Source organism: Bos indicus, chromosome 22, assembly GCF_029378745.1.
Source record: "Bos indicus isolate NIAB-ARS_2022 breed Sahiwal x Tharparkar chromosome 22, NIAB-ARS_B.indTharparkar_mat_pri_1.0, whole genome shotgun sequence".
Lineage (NCBI taxonomy): Eukaryota > Metazoa > Chordata > Mammalia > Artiodactyla > Bovidae > Bos > Bos indicus.
The window spans coordinates 53,121,989-53,142,560 of NC_091781.1; the positions used below are offsets into that span (position 1 = coordinate 53,121,989).

Here is a 20,572-nt window from a genome sequence, read left to right on the forward strand (position 1 = left end):
TGGGAGAGGCCAAGTCGGTAGGGAGAGGCAGAGATTAAGGAGAGAGGAGAAATATGGAGTGAGGAAGGGTGGTGAAAAAGGAGACTAGGGAAGGAAATTAGACAAAGAAAAACAGGGTAGGAGGGCCTGGGATGAAATGAGGTGATGTGGAGGGGACAGGGGTGGGTTACGTCCAAAGATCCACTCTTGTGCCTCAAAGGCCCTCCTCTTCATCTGTGGGACACTCACCGGCCTTTGGAGTCTGAATGTGACCTGGGAGCAGAAGCCACCTCCTTTCCCCACATAGAGAGTACATCCCAGGATTAGACAACAGAGAGTTCTCCAAGGTCATGACACTGTATCCCCTCTCTTGGAAATTAATCTGCTGGTGCAGCATTTGAATCTGAAAAGTGTGCCTCATTGACAAGTGGGCTCCCTGGAGCCAAGGAGCCTGGCCTCACCCTGTGTTGGTTACACAAAGCATAAGCTTTCTGGGATGTTGTTGTTGTGACAGGAAAGGAGAAGCAGAAACAGGACTGTGTTAGGACTAGATGTCATGGTAAGACGTAAAAAGGAAGTCTGTGAGATCAAACTGGAGGGACCAGTGGGCCAGGATGGGGCTGACACTGGATGGGGTGCTGAAGCATGGAATCAGAGTCCTAGACAAAGTCAGGGTCAGAATCATGTGGTGTGTGCCTCACTGCTACTCTCTCCGTTTCCACTACAACAGGACCTTTGCCTAAGTGCAGGGTCCTGTGTGCTGGTTGGGAAGAATCTCTTGGGTATGATGTTCAGTGACAAAAGGAAGATGGGGGAAAATGTGTATCATATGCTCACCTGTGTTTTAAAAACAAAAAGACCAAGTGTGTGTGTGTGCAGGTACGTATGTGTGTTTGCACTAACAAGTTTGCCTTTCAGCTTTGAAAGGTCATGGGGCCCTGGGTGTAGGTGACAGGAAGAGGGAACAGGATGGGCCACTGAGCAGCTTCCTCTTTCAGCCTCAAGTTGAAAGCAAAAGAATTCTTCTCAACTCACATCAGGGCCAGCCCAGGTCTCCTAGAGAGAGATCATGTAAAACATTGGGCCAAATGCCTGGTGGAAAACCAGATCCGTGGTTCTCAAACATTCAGTCAAGGGCATACTAAAACACAGAATTTCTGATTCAGTAAGTCTGGGGAGGAGCCCAAATCTCACACCACTAACAAGTTCCCAAGGTGCTGATGCTTTTGGTCTAGGGCCCTCACCTTAAGAACCTCTGGTCTGGAAGAAAGCAGACTTTCGAGGAGGAGCTAAGATGGCGGAGGAGTAGGACGGGGAGAACACTTTCTCCCCCGCAAATTCATCAAAAGAACATTTAAACGCCGAGTAAATTCCACAAAACAACTTCTGAATGCCGGCAGAGGACATCAGGCACCCAGAAAAGCAACCCAAGTCTTCGAAAGGAGGTAGGAAAAAATATAAAAGACAAAAAAAGGGACAAAAGAGGGAGGGACGGAGTTCCGACCCGGGAAGGGAGTCTTAAAAAGAGAGAAGTTTCCAAACACCAGGAAACCTCCTCACTGCCGAATCTGTGCCGAGCCTTGGAAGCACAGAGGGCAACATAACAGGGAGGAAAAATAAATAATTAAAACCCGCACATTGCGAGCCCTACGGTAACTCCCCCAGTGGAGAAGCAGCGGAGACGCCTGCATCCGCCACTAGCAAGTGGGGGCTGGGCAGGGAGGCGCCACGCGGGCTGCATCTCAAGAATCTGGCCTGAATACCCCGAGCGCTATCTGAGCGAAATAATTTGGGCTAGCAAACCAGACTGTGGGATATCTACCATGTGAAAAGCCAGCCCTAACCTATGACACCGCCAGGCCCGCGCACGGAACAAAGGACTGAACAGAGATAGCCGGCGGCAGACCATCCCCCTCCGGTGATAGGCAGCCAGAGCCGGAAGGGGACAATCGCAGCCCCAGAGAGACATTATCTATAAAACTGTAAGCAGGCTTCTTTGCTAACTAAAACTTCTTGGGGGTCTGGACGGTCAACATCTACCTGAGAAGGTGTACCGGTGCACAACTAGATAACCGAGCGGCGGGGAGGTGATAAGTCGCAGCAATCGCGCACGCAAAACACCTCATCACCTGAGCTGCTCGGATCTGGGAAGGGCACAAAACACAGGCCCAACCGAGAGTCTGGGCCTCTGAGGACTACCCGAGTGCCTGAACCTGAGCAGCTTGGACCTGGGAAGTACAGGCAGCCCAGGGCCGGCCGTGGATGGTTCCCTGCGGAACAACCTAGAGCCTGAGCAGCGTGGGCAGAGGCTACACGCGCCGTGAACGGGGGGCAGACCCAGTGTGGCTGAGGCACTGCGAGCACACGCCAGTGTTATTTGTTTGCAGCATCCCTCCCTACCTCCCCTCAGCGCGACTGAACAAGTGAGCCTAAAAAAAAAAAAAAAAAAAAGTGTCCTCCACCGTCCCCTTTGTGTCAGGGCGGAAACCAGACACTGAAGAGACCAGCAAACAGAAGAAGCTATAACAGAGGGAACCACCTTGGAAGCTACAGGCAATAGATTAAGACCCTGTGGTTACTACCATCTACATAGGAAGGGGCCTATAGATCTTGAGAAATATAAGTCGGACCAAGGAAGTAGCCAAAAATGAACTGAACCCACAATACTCACAACAAAACCAGAGAAAGTCCTAGATATATTTTTACTATTTGTACGATCATTCTTTCTTTTTTTTTTTTAAATTATTTTTTTTTAATTAAAAAAATTTTTTTAAGTCCTCTATTATTCCTTTAATTTCCACTTTTATAACTGATTACTTTGCAAAAAGAAAAAAAAAGAAGACCCTATTTTTTTAAAGCAAACTTCATATATATATATATATATTTATAATTTTTTTGACCTTTTTTTTGTCCTTCTTTTCTTCAACATTGTATTTTTGAAATTCCAAACTCTACTCTATATTTTTAATTTTAGCTTTTTAGTATTTGTTATCAATTTTGTACCTATAGTTTTGTTTTTGTTTTTGTTTTTATATAATTTCTGTGACCCTTTTTTATTTTTTCTTTTTCTTTTTCTCTGTTTCTTTCTCTTCTTCTTTTAAATAACATTGTATATCTGAAATTCCAAACTCTACTCTAGATTTTTAATTTATGCTTTTTGGTATTTGTTATCAATTTTGTACCTGTATTGTTTTATATAATTTATGCGACTTTGTTTGTTCTTGTTTGTTTTTTTTCTCTCTCTCTTTCTTTTTCTTCTTCTTTCTTTAACATTGTATTTTTGAAATTCCAAACTCTACTCTAGATTTTTAACTTTTGCTTTTTGGTATTAGTTATCAATTTTGTACCTATATTTTCTTTATAATTTTTGCGACCTTGTTTGTTTTTGTTTGTTCATTTTTTCTCTTTCTTTTCCTTCTTCTTTTCTTTAACATCGTATTTTTGAAATTCCAAACTCTACTCTAGATTTTTAATTTTTGCTTTTATGTATTTGTTACCAATTTTGTACCTTTAAGAACCCAATCTTCAGTACCCATTTTTCACTAGGGAGCGAGATTACTGGCTTAACTGCTCTCTCTCCCTTTGGACTCTCCTTTTTCTCCACTAGGTCGCCTGTGTCTCCTCCCTAACCCCTCTCTACTCTACCCAACTCTGTGAATTTCTGTGTGTTCCAGATGGTGGAGAACACTTAGGGAACTGATTACTGGCTGGATCTGTCTCCCTTCTTTTCATTCCCCCCATTTATCCTCCTGGCCACCTCTGCCACCTTCCTCTTTCTTCTCTTCTCTGTATAACTCTGTGAACAACTCTGAGCGGTCCAGTTGTGAAGTGCACATAAGGAAGAGATTACTGAATAGCCCACTCTCTCCTCTATTGATTCCACCTCATCTCATTCAGGTCACCTCTAACTCCCTCCTCACTCTTCTCTTCTCCACATAACGCTGTAAACCTCTCTGGGTGAAACAAGTTTCAGGGCAAGACATACCAAGCAAATTCTCCCGCAGCAAGGAACACAGCCCTGAGCTCCAAGATACAGGCAGCCCAAAGTCACCCCAAAACCATAGACATCCCATAATTCATTACTGGACATTTCATTGCACTCCAGAGAGAAGAAATACAGCTCCACCCACCAGAACACCGACACAAGCTTCCCTAACCAAGAAACCTTGACAAGCCACCTCTACATACCCACACACAGCGAGGAAACGCCACAATAAAGAGAACTCCACAAACTGCCAGAAAACAGAAAGGACACCCCAAATCAGCAATTTAAGCAAGATGAAGAGACAGAGGAATACCCAGCAGACAAAGGAACAGGATAAATGCCCACCAAACCAAACAAAAGAGGAAGAGATAGGGAATCTACCTGATAAAGAATTCCGAATAATGATAGTGAAATTGATCCAAAATCTTGAAATCAAAATGGAATCACAGATAAATAGCTTGGAGACAAAGATTGAGAAGATGCAAGAAAGGTTTAACAAGGACCTAGAAGAAATAAAAGAGAGTCAATATAAAATGAATAATGCAATAAATGAAATTAAAAACACTCTGGAGGCAACAAATAGTAGAATAACAGAGGCAGAAGATAGGATTAGTGAATTAGAAGATAGAATGGTAGAAATAAATGAATCAGAGAGGATAAAAGAAAAATGAATTAAAAGAAATGAGGACAATCTCAGAGACCTCCAGGACAATATTAAACGCTACAACATTCAAATCATAGGGGTCCCAGAAGAAGAAGATGAAAAGAAAGACCATGAGAAAATACTTGAAGAGATAATAGTTGAAAACTTCCGTAAAATGGGGAAGGAAATAATCACCCAAGTCCAAGAAACCCAGAGAGTCCCAAACAGGATAAACCCAAGGCGAAACACCCCAAGACACATATTAATCAAATTAACAAAGATCAAACACAAAGAACAAATATTAAAAGCAGCAAGGGAAAAACAACAAATAACACACAAGGGAATTCCCATAAGGATAACAGCTGATCTTTCAATAGAAACTCTTCAAGCCAGGAGGGAATGGCAAGACATACTTAAAGTGATGAAAGAAAATAACCTACAGCCCAGATTATTGTACCCAGCAAGGATCTCATTCAAATATGAAGGAGAAATCCAAAGCTTTACAGACAAGCAAAAGCTGAGAGAATTCAGCACCACCAAACCAGCTCTCCAACAAATACTAAAGGATATTCTCTAGACAGGAAACACAAAAACGGTGTATAAACTCGAACCCAAAACAATAAAGTAAATGGCAACGGGATCATACTTATCAGTAATTACCTTAAACGTAAATGGGTTGAATGCCCCAACCAAAAGACAAAGACTGGCTGAATGGATACAAAAACAAGACCCCTACATATGTTGTCTACAAGAGACCCACCTCAAAACAGGGGACACATACAGACTGAAAGTGAAGGGCTGGAAAAAGATTTTCCATGCAAATAGGGACCAAAAGAAAGCAGGAGTAGCAATACTTATATCAGATAAAATAGACTTTAAAACAAAGGCTGTGAAAAGAGACAAAGATGGTCACTACATAATGATCAAAGGATCAATCCAAGAAGAAGATATAACAATTATAAATATATATGCACCCAACACAAGAGCACCACAATATGTAAGACAAATGCTAACAAGTATGAAAGGAGAAATTAACAATAACACAATAATAGTGGGAGACTTTAATACCCCACTCACACCTATGGATAGATCAACTAAACAGAAAATTAACAAGGAAACACAAACATTAAACGATAAAATAGACCAGTTAGACCTAATTGATATCTATAGGACATTTCATCCCAAAACAATGAATTTCACCTTTTTCTCAAGTGCACATGGAACCTTCTCCAGGATAGATCGCATCCTGGGCCATAAATCTAGCCTTGTTAAATTCAAAAAAATAGAAATCATTCCAAGCATCTTTTCTGACCACAATGCAGTAAGATTAGATCTCAATTACAGGAGAAAAACTATTAAGAATTCCAACATATGGAGGATGAACAACACGCTGCTGAATAACCAACAAATCACAGAAGAAATCAAAAAAGAAATCAAAATTTGCATAGAAACTAATGAAAATGAAAACACAACAACTCAAAACCTGTGGGACACTTTAAAAGCAGTCCTAAGGGGAAAGTTCATAGCAATACAGGCATACCTCAAGAAATAAGAAAAAAGTCAAATAAATAACCTAACCCTACACCTAAAGCAACTAGAAAAGGAAGAAATGAAGAACCCCAGGGTTAGTAGAAGGAAAGAAATCTTAAAAATTAGGGCAGAAATAAATGCAAAAGAAACAAAAGAGACCATAGCAAAAATCAACAAAGCCAAAAGCTAGTTCTTTGAAAGGATAAATAAAATTGACAAACCATTAACCAGACTCATCAAGAAACAAAGGGAGAAAAATCAAATCAATAAAATTAGAAATGAAAATGGAGAGATCACAACAGACAACACAGAAATACAAAGGATCATAAGAGACTACTATCAACAATTATATGCCAATAAAATGGACAACGTGGAAGAAATGGACAAATTCTTAGAAAAGTACAACTTTCCAAAACTGGACCAGGAAGAAATAGAAAATCTTAACAGACCCATCACAAGCATGGAAATTGAAACTGTAATCAAGAATCTTCCAGCAAACAAAAGCCCAGGTCCAGACGGCTTCACAGCTGAATTCTACCAAAAATTTAGAGAAGAGCTAACACCTATCCTACTCAAACTCTTCCAGAAAATTGCAGAGGAAGGTAAACTTCCAAACTCATTCTATGAGGCCACCATCACCCTAATACCAAAACCTGACAAAGATATCACAAAAAAAGAAAACTACAGGCCAATATCACTGATGAACATAGATGCAAAAATCTTTAACAAAACTCTAACAATCAGAATCCAACAACACATTAAAAAGATCATACACCATGACCAAGTGGGCTTTATCCCAGGGATGCAAGGATTCTTCAATATCCACAAATCAATCAATGTAATACACCACATTAACAAATTGAAAAATAAAAACCATATGATTATCTCAATAGATGCAGAGAAAGCCTTTGACAAAATTCAACATCCATTTATGATAAAAACTCTCCAGAAAGCAGGAATAGAAGGAACATACCTCAACATAATAAAAGCTATATATGACAAACCCACAGCAAACATTATCCTCAATGGTGAAAAATTGAAAGCATTTCCTCTAAAGTCAGGAACAAGACAAGGGTGCCCACTTTCACCATTACTATTCAACATAGTTTTGGAAGTTTTGGCCACAGCAATCAGAGCAGAAAAAGAAATAAAAGGAATTCCGATTGGAAAAGAAGAAGTAAAACTCTCACTGTTTGCAGATGACATGATCTTCTACATAGAAAACCCTAAAGACTCCACCAGAAAATTACTAGAACTAATCAATGATTATAGTAAAGTTGCAGGATATAAAATCAACACACAGAAATCCCTTGCATTCCATACACTAATAATGAGAAAACTGAAAGAGAAATTAAGGAATCAATTCCATTCACCATTGCAACGGAAAGAATAAAATACTTAGGAATATATCTACCTAAAGAAACTAAAGACCTATATATAGAAAACTATAAAACACTGGTGAAAGAAATCAAAGAGGACACTAATAGATGGAAAAATATACCATGTTCATGGATTGGAAGAATCAATATAGTGAAAATGAGTATACTACCCAAAGCAATTTATAGATTCAATGCAATCCCTATCAAGCTACCAATGGTATTCTTCACAGAGCTAGAACAAATAATTTCACAATTTGTATGGAAATACAAAAAACCTCGAATAGCCAAAGCGATCTTGATAAAGAAGACTGGAACTGGAGGAATCAACCTACCTGACTTCAGGCTCTACTACAAAGCCACAGTTATCAAGACAGTATGGTACTGGCACAAAGACAGAAATATTGATCAATGGAACAAAATAGAAAGCCCAGAGATAAATCCATGCACATATGGGCACCTTATCTTTGACAAAGGAGGCAAGAATATACAATGGATTAAAGACAATCTCTTTAACAAGTGGTGCTGGGAAAACTGGTCAGCCACTTGTAAAAGAATGAAACTAGAACACTTTCTAACACCATACACAAAAATAAACTCAAAATGGATTAAAGATCTCAACGTAAGATCAGAAACTAAAACTCCTAGAGGAGAACATAGGCAAAACACTCTCCGACATACATCACAGCAGGATCCTCTATGACCCACCTCCCAGAATATTGGAAATAAAAGCAAAAATAAACAAATGGGACCTAATTAAATTTAAAAGCTTCTGCACAACAAAGGAAACTATTAGCAAGGTGAAAAGGCAGCATTCAGAATGGGAGAAAATAATAGCAAATGAAGCAACGGACAAACAACTAATCTCAAAAATATACAAGCAACTCCTACAGCTCAACTCCAGAAAAATAAATGACCCAATCAAAAAATGGGCCAAAGAAGTAAATAGACATTTCTCCAAAGAAGACATACAGATGGCTAACAAACACATGAAAAGATGCTCAACATCACTCATTATCAGAGAAATGCAAATCAAAACCACTATGAGGTACCATTTCACGCCAGTCAGAATGGCTGCGATCCATAAGTCTACAAGGAATAAATGCTGGAGAGGGTGTGGAGAAAAGGGAACTCTCTTACACTGTTGGTGGGAATGCAAACTAGTACAGCCACTATGGAGAACAGTGTGGAGATTCCTTAAAAAACTGGAAATAGAACTACCTTATAATCCAGCAATCCCACTGCTGGGCATACACATTGAGGAAACCAGAAGGGAAAGAGACACGTGTACCCCAATGTTCATCGCAGCACTGTTTATAATAGCCAGGACATGGAAGCAACCTAGATGCCTATCAGCAGATGAATGGATAAGAAAGCTGTGGTACATATACACAATGGAGTATTACTCAGCCATTAAAAAGAATACATTTGAATCAGTTCTAATGAGGTGGATGAAACTGGAGCCTGTTATACAGAGTGAAGTAAGCCAGAAAGAAAAACACCAATACAGTATACTAACACATATATATGGAATTTAGAAAGATGGTAACAATAACCCTGTGTACGAGACAGCAAAAGAGACACTGATGGATAGATCAGTCTTATGGACTCTGTGGGAGAGGGAGAGGGTGGGGAGATTTGGGAGAATAGCAGTGAAACATATATAATATCATGAATGAAACGAGTCGCCAGTCCAGGTTCGATGCACGATACTGGATGCTTGGGGCTGGTGCACTGGGACGACCCATAGGGAGGGTATGGAGAGGGAGGAGGGAGGAGGGTTCGGGATGGGGAACACAGGTATACCTGTGGCGGATTCATTTCAATATTTGGCAAAACTAATACAATATTGTAAAGTTTAAAAATAAAATAAAATTGAAAAAAAAAAAAAAAGAACCTCTGGTCTGGAAGGCTTCCTGCTTGGGACTTGAACCCACCTGGCTGGGACTCAAACCCAGCCAAAACCCATGGTACCTGGTTTCAGGATCTAATAAAGTTCAGGTTCTTGATGTCTCACCACAGAAAGAATTCAGTGAGAGACAAAGTTATAGGTTGCTGCTAAATCACTTCAGTCGTGTCCGACTCTGTGCGACCCCATAGACGGCAGCCCACCAGGCTCCCTCGTCCCTGGGATTCTCCAGGCAAGAACACTGGAGTGGGTTGCCATTTCCTTCTCCAATGCAGGAAAGTGAAAAGTGAAAGTGAAGTCGCTCAGTTGTGTCCAACTCTTTGCGACCCCATGGACTGCAGCCCACCAGGCTCCTCTATCCATGGGATTTTCCAGGCAAGAGTACTGGAGGGGGGTGCCATTGCCTTCTCCAAAGTTATAGGTAAGAAGTAGATTTATTCAGATTCAGACAGAATCACACTCCACAGACAGAGTGTGGGCCATCATAGAGGGCAAGTGTAGCCCTGAAATTTGGCATGGTTAGTTTTTGTAGGCTGGGTAATTTCATATGCTAATGAGTGGGAGGATTATTCCAACTCCTTTTGGGAAGGGGTGGAGATTTCCAGGATCCCGCCCCCGTCTTGGTCTTTTCACAGTGCCTTGAACTGTCAGGGCACCTCTGGGTGTGTCCTTTCACTTACAGATTGAGGATCAAATTCTAGTCTTGTCTGCCATCTTGGTCCCATTTGATTCTAACTGGTTTGTGTTGTGTCCTTGGCTATGTCATTCTTTCAAAAGTTGTGCCCTGCCCCTTTCCCTCCTGTTACAGTGTGACATGAAAATTATCAGAAGCCTGTGTTTGTCAAAGGTGGTCCCTCTCATAAAGCTTCTTGAAGATGAATGCAATAATTGTTTATAAATGACGGAAAGAGTTTAAAAAAGAGGAGGATGCATAGGTATACATCTGATTGCGATGTAATCTGGTAAAGAAACTTGGTCAAATATTGGGATTAAATTTAACTGATTGTAATTAATAATAGCAAGTAATCCTAGTTAAATATTTCTCTCTGAGATGACTCAGGGGTCCTCTGAAATATCTTCAAGTTACCTGGAGGTCAAAAGTTTTCACCTGGGCTCAGTGCTCAAGGATAAGTTGTGTCCAACTCCTTTCGATCCGTGAACTGTAACCCTCAAGGCTCCTCTGTCCATGGGATTTCTCAAGCAGCAGCGCTGGAGCTGGTTGCCCTTTCCTCCTCCAGGTGACCTTCCCCACCCAGGAATCAAAGCCATAACTCTCACTCATCTCAGTCTTTATAGGTGGACTCTTTACACTGAGTCACCTGGGAAACCCAAAACAGCTTGTGGAAACTGCCAGGCAATACTTAAATCCATTTACCCAACTACGTTTAATCCTGTTTTAGAAAACCTTGATCATGCAAAACTCTAAAGGCATGTACTTTATTATATCTCAGGGTGCCACCAGTATCTTTAGTTTCCTAAATACCTATGAGTCTCTCTCTGCCCAAGGAAGACAGTATTCAGTAATGTTTCAGTATCTTATTTTGTTTAGAAATAACCTAGCTATTTGATAAACTTGTCATTTAACTTAACTCAAAATTTCTAAGCTACCAAATACCTGGGGAGATCATTCTTAAGTACACATTTCTAAAACAATTTTTCCTAAAGAGTTTACCCAGAAGCTCTTATCTCACTTGCATTACTTAAAATTGCTGACCCTAAAGACTGTTTTAGTCAAAGCAGCAAGCCTAATCCACCTTAAATAGCAGATAGCAAGTCAATACTGAATATTTACCAGATCATATGGTTCTAAAATTGATCTTGGTCAGTTTTTTAGACATTTGGATTTAATTTGTAAGAGTTTACTTTTAAGCCAATTAAATATAGATTATATACAAGTTAAGTGGTACATAAAGACTGAGCCAGAAACCTCACAGTTTTTCTGCTTGAGTTTAAGAAAGCCTTCTTTCCCCACTTTTTCCTTCAGTCTCAGGATCTATAGCTGGAGTAGATAAATGTTCCAGAGGGCTAGGGCACAGGCAGAAAGAAATAGCAAATCCTTTTCCTGGAGACATAGCTGAAGACGTCCCAGTTTAGTAAAAATACCCTGGAAGGCAGGGGGCATTTACAGCTTGGAATGGAGCTCTGGTCACCCTTAACAAGAGGGAAAATTCCAACCAACGTTCTACCACAGGCAAAGCCCAACATAATAGGGAATGGTACCCTGGTATTGTCACAGTGAGTTCAGTCGCTCAGTCGTGTCCAGCTGTTTGCGACCCCATGGACTGCAGCATGCCAGGCTTCCCTCTCCATCACCAATTCCCAAGCCTGTTCAAACCCATGTCCATTGAGTTGGTGATACCATCTAGCGATCTCATCCTCTTTTATCCCCTTCTCCTCCAGCCTTCAGTCCTGCCCAGCATCAGGATCTTATCCAATGAGTCAGGTCTTTGCATCAGGTGGCCAAACTACTGGAGCTTTAGCCTTAGCATCGTCCTTACAATGAATATTCAGGGTTAATTTCCTTTAAGATTGACTGGTTTGATCTTGCAGTCAAGGGACTCTCAAGAGTCTTTTCCAATACCACAGTTCAAAAGAATCAATTCTTTGTTGCTCAGCCATCTTTATGGTCCAGCACTCACATCCATACATGACTACTGGAAAAACTGTAGCTTTGACTAGACAGACATTTGGTGGCAAAGTAATGTCTCTGCTTTTGAATATGCCGTCTAGGTTGGTCATAGCTTGTCTTCCAAGGAGCAAGTGTCTTTTAATTTCACGGATAAAGTCACCATCTGCAGTGATTTTGGAGCCCCCCAAAATAAATCTGTCACTGTTTCCATTGTTTCCCCATCGATTTGTCATGAAGTGATGGGACCAGATGCCATGATCTTAGCTTTTTCAATGTTGAGTTTTAAGCCAGCCTTTTCACTCTCCACTTTCACTTTCATCAAGAGGCTGTTTAGTTCTTCTTTGCTTTCTGCCATAAGGGTGGTGTCATCTGCATATCTGAGGTTATTGATATTTCTCCCGGCAATCTTGATTCCAGCTTGTGCTTCTTCTAACCCGGCATTTCGCATGATGTACTCTGCATATAAGTTAAATAAGCAGGGTGACAATATGGAGCCTTGACATACTCCTTTCCCAACTTGGAATCGGTCTGTTTTTCCATGTCCAGTTCTAACTCTTGCTTCTTGACCTGAATACAGATTTCTTATGAGGTGGATAAGGTCGTGTGGTATTCCCATCTAAGAATTTTCCACAGTTTGTTGTGATCCACACAGTCAAAGGCTTTGGTGTAATCAATGAAGCAGAAGTAAATGTTTTTCTGGAATTCTCTTGCTTTTTCTGTGATCCAATGGATGTTGGCAATTTGATCTCTGGTTCCTCTGCCTTTTCTAAATCCAGCTTGAACATCTGGAAGTTCTCTGTTCACATACTATTGAAGCCTAGCTTGTGTTGTCACACGTGAGCCTTATTATTTGTCTCAGCCAGTCAGAGCAAATGCTGTTGCACATTCATGCACAAAACAAATATGGTCCCACAAACAAAAGATCAGACAAGGTGTAGCTCAAAGATTCCATTTCCACTCCCAAAGTGGCTTGCAATGAGCGAGTAGAATTTCCCATCATACAAAATGCCAGAGTGGTTCATCCCGAAACAATACATAGAAAAATACAAAGGACAGATAAGCTCTGTCCACACAGACAGAAAATCAGAGGAGGTACTGTTTAAAACTTCCAGATCAAGAAAGGCTTCCAAACAGATTGGCTCAGCTATTGAAAGAAAACAAACCCAGAGATGCTCTATGGGGGTTCAGAGTGACTCAGTTCCCCCACGGGAGTGAGACCAGAGTGCCTGGCACAGATGGAGTGGAGAGTGTTCCCAGCCTTTCCATTCCTGTGACAAAACAATTCTAGCTGAAGAATAGTATACTAATTTAGGCCACCTCTCATTACTTTAAAGAATGTGCATTGGTCAAACAGAATTACAGTGGGATCTCATTCTTCTAAGCAATAGATTCATAGCTATAGGTCGACCAGTGTGCCAGTCTTCCCTGGGGGAGTGTCAGATGTGGAAGAGGAAGCAATGGCCACAATGCATGGCATAAAACAGCCTTGTACGCAGAACTGAAAGCAAAACCAAAATCCTCACCAGACAAACGGAAGCCGCATACACACAAAAAAACAAAGAGCCCTAGGCTCAGACGGACGTCCAAGTCCCCCTAAGCTGGTGGTGGCCTTGGTCAAAGCAGCACCTCACAAATGGGATGTTTTTAGTAGAAAATCCCCAGACGGGAATGAAAGGTTCTCCAAAGGGACCAGGTCTAGTGGCCTTGGTGTGCAAGCCTGGCAATTTACCAGAAGTGCTGGCAGAGGAGTTCCAAAGTCCCAGATGCTACTTTTCTGCTTCCTGATATTAATTCCTTGATCTGGAAGTCCAGGGTGGTCGAGATAGGAGAAGAGAGGAATGTCCTTCAGACACACACCTCCTGGACACAGTCCTCTGAAACCAGAGTAAGTGACACTTGTCTTTTCTGTGTTAGTTACTGGTGAGGGTCTTGTTGTTGGCATGTGGACAGTGTGGACTGCAGTCCTCCTATTGCAGGACATGACTTGTTTACCTGTGTGTCTTGTCAGAAGTGGAGAATTCTTCAAGGGCCAGTCACATGTCTAAGGACCCAGCGATGTTTCTGAAGGGCAACGAATTGCATAGCAATACTGAGGATGCATGGATTTAAACAACTGGGTGCTCCGACATAACCTAAGGTGTTCTTTTTATTTTGGGGGAGATTATCTTTCTGCTAAAAACAGGATACTTTCTTTTACAATGGTTTCTGGTGAGTGATTAAGAAAGTCATCCCAGTATTAAGGTACTTTCTGCGGACAGTTATTCAAGACATTAACAACAGTCAAATTTCTCTATGGAAACAAAGCCCAAATGTGCCATAAGAAGCAATTTTAGCAAAAAAGGTAAGATTAATCAGAGAAACAATTGCAGAGGCAAAGATGATTTGATACTGAGATACTTTCTGAAGAGGACTAGACACAAGGATCCTCAGAATTAGGACTGTGTGCTGTTTTAGGAGGAGGTAGGATCTCACCTGCCGGAAGGCAGGGCAGCCGTCCACGTGACCTCCTGGGGGAACATCCATTCTGTTCTAAAGAACAGGAAGGTCAAAGTTTCATTCTGAAGGTGCAGGAAAATGGGGGCTACTTGGAGGCATCTACTTCAGCCTTTCCTCCAGTAGGTCTGGAGGGTCCCAGACTTTCAGGATTAGAAATCCCCAGAAGTTTGCACAGCCGACCACCAGGCTCTGTGCCCCTCACTGACCCTTAAGTCCCCACTCTGGCTCCAGGACAACTCTAGGCTATTCAGACTGAAGGGCATGGATGCGCTGGTAAGTGTTTATCAGCTACTTCTCCTGAAAAACGTGCCCTGATTCCTAGTGATGGCCGATTCCCGTATGTAAATATTCCCATTCTGGTTGACTTTGAGTCACCAGCATGCTGGATGCAGAACAGCTGCTCACGGCTGGCTCTTATGAACCAGTAGAAGCCAGCTCCTGCACCCCACCAGGCCTGGGCATCTTCCACCACCACAGACGGCCCTTTGTCTGTCCAGAGGCTTCACCAACTCCCAGGATAAAGGGTGCTGGCGCTGGACCACTGGGGCAACGGCCTGGGGCAGACGTTAGTAGCAGGCTGCAGACGGACTGGCACGTGACATGGCAACATGCTCCTTGGGTCTCGCCTCCGGGGCCTCACTCCAGGCCATCTCCCTTTAGGGACAGCATGCCCAGGAGCTGTTTCTGGTGCCCAGCAAGTGGGGAAATAGTGAACTGGCTTGAAGGTGGGAGTGGGTGTGAAGTGACTCTGTTCAGGTGGCCCCTGACAGTGCTGACGCAGTTTGCCTCCACCTTTGCCAGCATTCCCCAGAAACTGGGCTCACGGGCTCAGCCTCGCACCCCTTGCTGTCGGTGCTGCCCCTGCTAACACAGTAAGCCTGAGAGCCCACCCAGAAGTGCTGACTGCCACGTGAAGTTGTCGGCACTGGCAGGGGCAGCAGAAATCAGAAATTGCCAGCACAGCTTGTTTAGTGAGTGGCAGCCTGGGTTTCTCCAGAAAGAGGCTTGACTGGCTGTATGCAAGTTCAGAGATGGAGGAGAGAGCCCTAAGGATGGATTGGGTGGGAAATGACCGCCCCCCAGCCTGGGGGCCCAGGAGCACCTCACCCCCCTGTGCCTTAATCCCCGAATGCCACTGCAGAAATGTGAATTTTGTGAGCAGGAAGCATTCATTAAGCTCTGTGGAAGGAGGAGCACTGGACTCTCAAGATTTTATATGGGAATTATGATGTAGGTACCACTCACTTTACTGATCGATGTTTAGGTCAAATCAGTTAGATTGATGGCAGCATTTTGGAAAGTTCCCAGTGCAGTGCAGATGGAAAGGACTGTCAATGTCCATCACTCTCAAGCAGAATTCATTTTCCAGATTAACTACAGACAGACCTGTAGGGAGAGGGGTACATTGGCAAGAATAGATTGAAATCTGGGATATTCCTGGTGGTGCTGGGCCTCAGAGCAGGGCACCTGCAGGGAAGGAAGTCCCCTCGTATTTACTGAGGACCTGATAATATCCAGGGGAAGGCTCAGACATTCCCATACATCAGCCTTGGAAGGTAAGGGTACTTTTCCTCGTTATAGGTGAGGAATGAGGCTCAGGGCGGTAGGTTATTTATCCGAGGTCACAGAGCTGGTAGGTTATACAAAAGCTTGTGCTCTTTTGGGGAGGAGTCTTCAATAAGTGATTGGAAAGGATGGAAAGGAGAGCTGAAAAGCAGGGGCTGGGTATTTTCTGCAAAGGCAGGCTATCTAGTGGTTTTTTGTTTGTTTTTGCTTTCTGGCAACCCTCGTTACAAATCTCCTATAATTTATTTTAGGAGAATTCCAGCCTCTGTCTGGTCACTGTGTGACACTTCCTATCTTGAGGCTGTTTTGAGCCTTTCTTTCCTTGGAGCCCCCTCTTCTCCTTACCAGGTCAGCCCACTCCTCCCAGTCTGTGCTTCCCTTTGACTCCTCCTCACAGCTGTCATGAAAGGTCTACAGAGTCACCTGGGTGACTGCAGAGGACTGTGTAACATGGGCCCGGCTGGTGGGGCAGGTCGGCCACCCAGTGTTTCAGCACCACAGCACTGTTTGTGTTTGGTGAATTTTACATTGCAGGTCATCCTTGGCCCTTCCTACCTAATGACAATAGTGTCCCCCAGGCTTGGTGACAGGCAAATGCACATTGTCCTGTGCCCTGAGGGCACTGTATCCCTTCTAACTGAGATTCTTTTTCACCTCAAAAGCAAGAAAGATACCTTGCATCTGATGCAGTTCAAGATACGGGTAGTTTAACTCCATCATTAGTGTTTCTATTTAACTTTTTCTATAAAATAAGGTTTATCTAAAAGATTCTTTAAAACTTACAGCTATGACACCAATTCATGTGTTGCAAATGACACACTTTTTTTTTTTTTCTTGCCTAGGTAGTAACAGCCTCATCTAGTGTAGCACCGTAGAAATTCTCCAATCATGATGAGCAAAATAGTTAGGGTAAACTTGTAGTTCATATTGAGTACTAGGAGGAATTGTTTTGAATGAGGAATGTAAGTGATCCTTAAGAAAAAACTTTTTGTTGTTATACTGTTTGATTCCTATAATACAATGCTATTAGGTGTGCCCTGAAAGAAAATAAAATGTTTGAAATCCAAAAACAAAGATTTTGGACTCTCAGGCAGGACTGATTTCCTTCCCAGCCTCCTCTGGGGACCCGACAGTTTAGAGTTACTGCCCTGATTGGAGGCAGGAAAGCCAGGGGTTTCAGGAATGGGCCTGAGAGTGGCACGCACCAGGGTTTGAGCTCCAGCTCTTGTTCTCAGCAGCTTTGTGTCCTGACTGCTCAGAAATTGTGTGCCTTCACCTCTAAAATGGGGAATGACCATGGTGCCCCCTCAAGGGCTGTTTATCACTGAGCCCAACACCGAGTCCGTGGGAAGCCCTCGGGAAGCCTTGGTCGTGAACACGTGTGAGGCCTCCCTTGTCCTCCTCTGTCTGCGCTCTCCATCCTCTGGACGTCTCCTTCAGGGCACTCACTGCCAGAGCACTTGGGTTAGCGATGTGTGCACGCCCTGTTTGTTAGTGTGGTAGACTACAGGCTGCATGAGGGCAGAGGACCTGGGTCTCCCTGGCTCCACAGGGCGTGGTACACAGTACGCACTAGTAAGCAGCTGTCCAGGGGTTAAGGACGTGTACTCACTGCCTTGTTTTTGTTGTCCAGAGCCCACTGCCTCTAACGGCAAATACATACGGAAACATTTCCCTTGACCCGTGGGAGAAGCCAGGATGGAAACTTCAACCACCGCAAAGGACTATGACATGACCACAGAATACGACTATGGGGACACGACCCCATGCCAGAAGGCACAGGAGAGGGCTTTTGGGGCCCAGCTGCTGCCCCCCTTGTACTCGGTGGTGTTTGTCATTGGCCTGGTCGGCAACATCCTGGTGGTCCTGGTCCTCATGCAATACAAGAGGCTCAAAAGCATGACCAGCATCTACCTCCTCAACCTGGCCATTTCTGACCTCATCTTCCTCTTCACGCTGCCCTTCTGGATCGACTACAAGGTGAAGGATGACTGGATTTTCGGAGATGCCATGTGTAAGTTGCTCTCTGGGTTCTATTTCATGGGCTTGTACAGCGAGATCTTCTTCATCATCCTGCTGACCATCGACAGGTACCTGCCTAACGTCCACCCCCAGTTTAAACGTCAGTGTTGGAACATTACCTCTGGTACTGTCACCAGCATTGTCGTCTGGGTCCTGGCCATCTTGGCTTCTGTCCCCGGCTTGTACTTTTCCAAGACCCAGTGGTGGCTCACCCACTACACCTGCAGTCTTCATTTTCCTCCTGAAAGCCATGGAAGAAAGTGGAAGCAGTTCCTGGCTCTGAAACTGAACATCTTGGGGCTGATATTGCCTCTGTTGGTCATGACTGTCTGCTATGGACATATAAAGATTATAAAGATTATGCTCAGAACTTGGAATAAGAAGGCCAACATAATACGTCTGATTTTTGTCATCATGATCACCTTCTTTCTCTTTTGGATGCCCTGCAATCTGACTGTGTTTGTTTCTGCTTTCCAAGATTCCCTGTGTGAGCACTGCAGCCAGCTGGACTTGGCCATTGGTGACAGAGGCAATTGCCTATGCACACTGCTGCATGAACCCCATAGTCTCTGTCCTTTTCTGCAGGAGGTACCGCAGGGTTCTATGGTACTTGCTCTATCAGCTGACTAAGTGTCCCTGCTTCCTCTACGAGGAGGCAGGAGAGGGTCAACTCCATGTCCATTACACAGGCAAGGAAGAACGCTGTTCTGTGTACAGACTCAGGCCCCTCAGGTCCATCAGGGACAAAGAAACCATAAGCTGCTAACATGCTGACGGGGAGGAGGCAGCTTGGGTCTCCCAGCCAGATTCTGACACCTGACCTGGAATTGTAGCCACATGGGGTTGAGGGAGCTCCAAGGTGTTCTAGACAAAATCACCATTACGGTTGGATTTTTCTCAATGAACTTCTCTTTGGTGGAAAATGAGATGTATAGATGAGATGGTGGAAATGAATAAATGAAGTGGGACATCCCAGAAGACTGGGTCAAAGGATGACAGAGAAAGGCTTGGTACCAAAGAGAAGTTCAGATTGTTGAACAGTAGCATTTGTAAACCAGTCACTGAGCATCTGCTACCCTCACCCCCAAGACCAGTGATCTTGGAGATAGAGATTTCCATAGCTGCCTCCACTCCGAGCAGAGAAGCCAAGCAGGAGCCGGCAGCCACCTCTCACCTCCCTACCCCCACTCCTAGGGCAGCATTTAGGCTCCTGGAAACCCTGAGAAATCTAGAACTCCTGATGGAAGAACTTGACACCTAATAGGAAGTAGGATTGGGGAACTGCTTTTGGCAGTGAAGCTAAGAAAGCCCTTGGATGGAATGTTTATAGTCACTAAAATCAACAAATACAGGCAGCGGGCTAGACACAGACAAAATGTATAAACTGCTGTACTTCTTGAAATTGCCGTGGAACGGAAGTAGTCATTACTTCCTTTTACCATTCCTGTCTTCTGAATAGTTTTCAGAGTCTCCCTTCCCTGTCAGTTGAGGGATGCAGCAGTAATTTCTGACAGCTTCACTGCAGAAATCATTACCAGGCAGAAGGAGACAGGGTTGATTTTTCTTCCTCTGGACCTCCATCCAGACCTTGTAGCTGTATGGATCAGAGTTCTGGCTGCCACCTTGGACCGATCAGCAGGACAGTGACCTGGTGTGCAGGGTTTGAGGCTGGCAGGGAGGGCAACATCTACCAGGAGGGGTGGGGACTCTGTCAGTGTAGGAAGTCGAGGACCACTTAACTCAAAGAAATGCATTTACCCTAAAGGTCCTTAACATCTGAGCTCTCACCTGAATTAAGATAGGACCTCTTGTCCACCATGCCTTTCTTCCTTTTCCCCTTAGATGTACATTTCTCTAAAAGTGATTTTCCCAGTTATAAAAATTGTTTCCAGAAAAGCTTAAAATCACAAAAGGAGAAAAAAAAACTTCAAAATTATTCATAATCCCTTACCCAGAGGCAGCACCGTACATTCTTTGATGGGTTAATATTTTCTTTTAGTTTTCTCTCTTCTGTACATGTTTTATGTTTACAAATAAGATGAACTTTGACTGTAGTTATTCTTCTACTGTTGTTTTTTTAAGTAGCAGTATGTGGGGATCACTTTCCCAGGCAATAAATCATTTCAGAGCATTGGTTTGGGGCCCAACACTGAGTTCTTCCACCGGAAGATACCATAATTCACTTTGGGTAAATGACCTACCTAGACATACCTACCTTCCAAGAAGACATACAGATTTCCCAGAAATATATGAGTAAGTGCTCAGCATCACTGATCATCCTGGAAATGTTAAGTCAGAACCAGAGTAGGATATCGCCTCATACCTGTGAGAGTGTCTATTTTGAAATAAACAAGAGATTTCAAGAGTTTTGAGGATGTAGGGAAAAGGGAACCTTCGTGCACTGTTGGTGGGAATGTAAACGGGTGCAGTCACTGTG

The 20,572-nt window shown here is 43.3% G+C and overlaps 1 pseudogene; it reads left to right on the plus strand.

Moving 5' to 3' along the window:
* The first annotated feature begins 13,582 nt into the window (after positions 1–13,582).
* On the plus strand, positions 13,583–20,189 carry LOC109576396 (C-C chemokine receptor type 1-like; annotated as a pseudogene).
* The last annotated feature ends 383 nt before the right edge of the window (positions 20,190–20,572 follow it).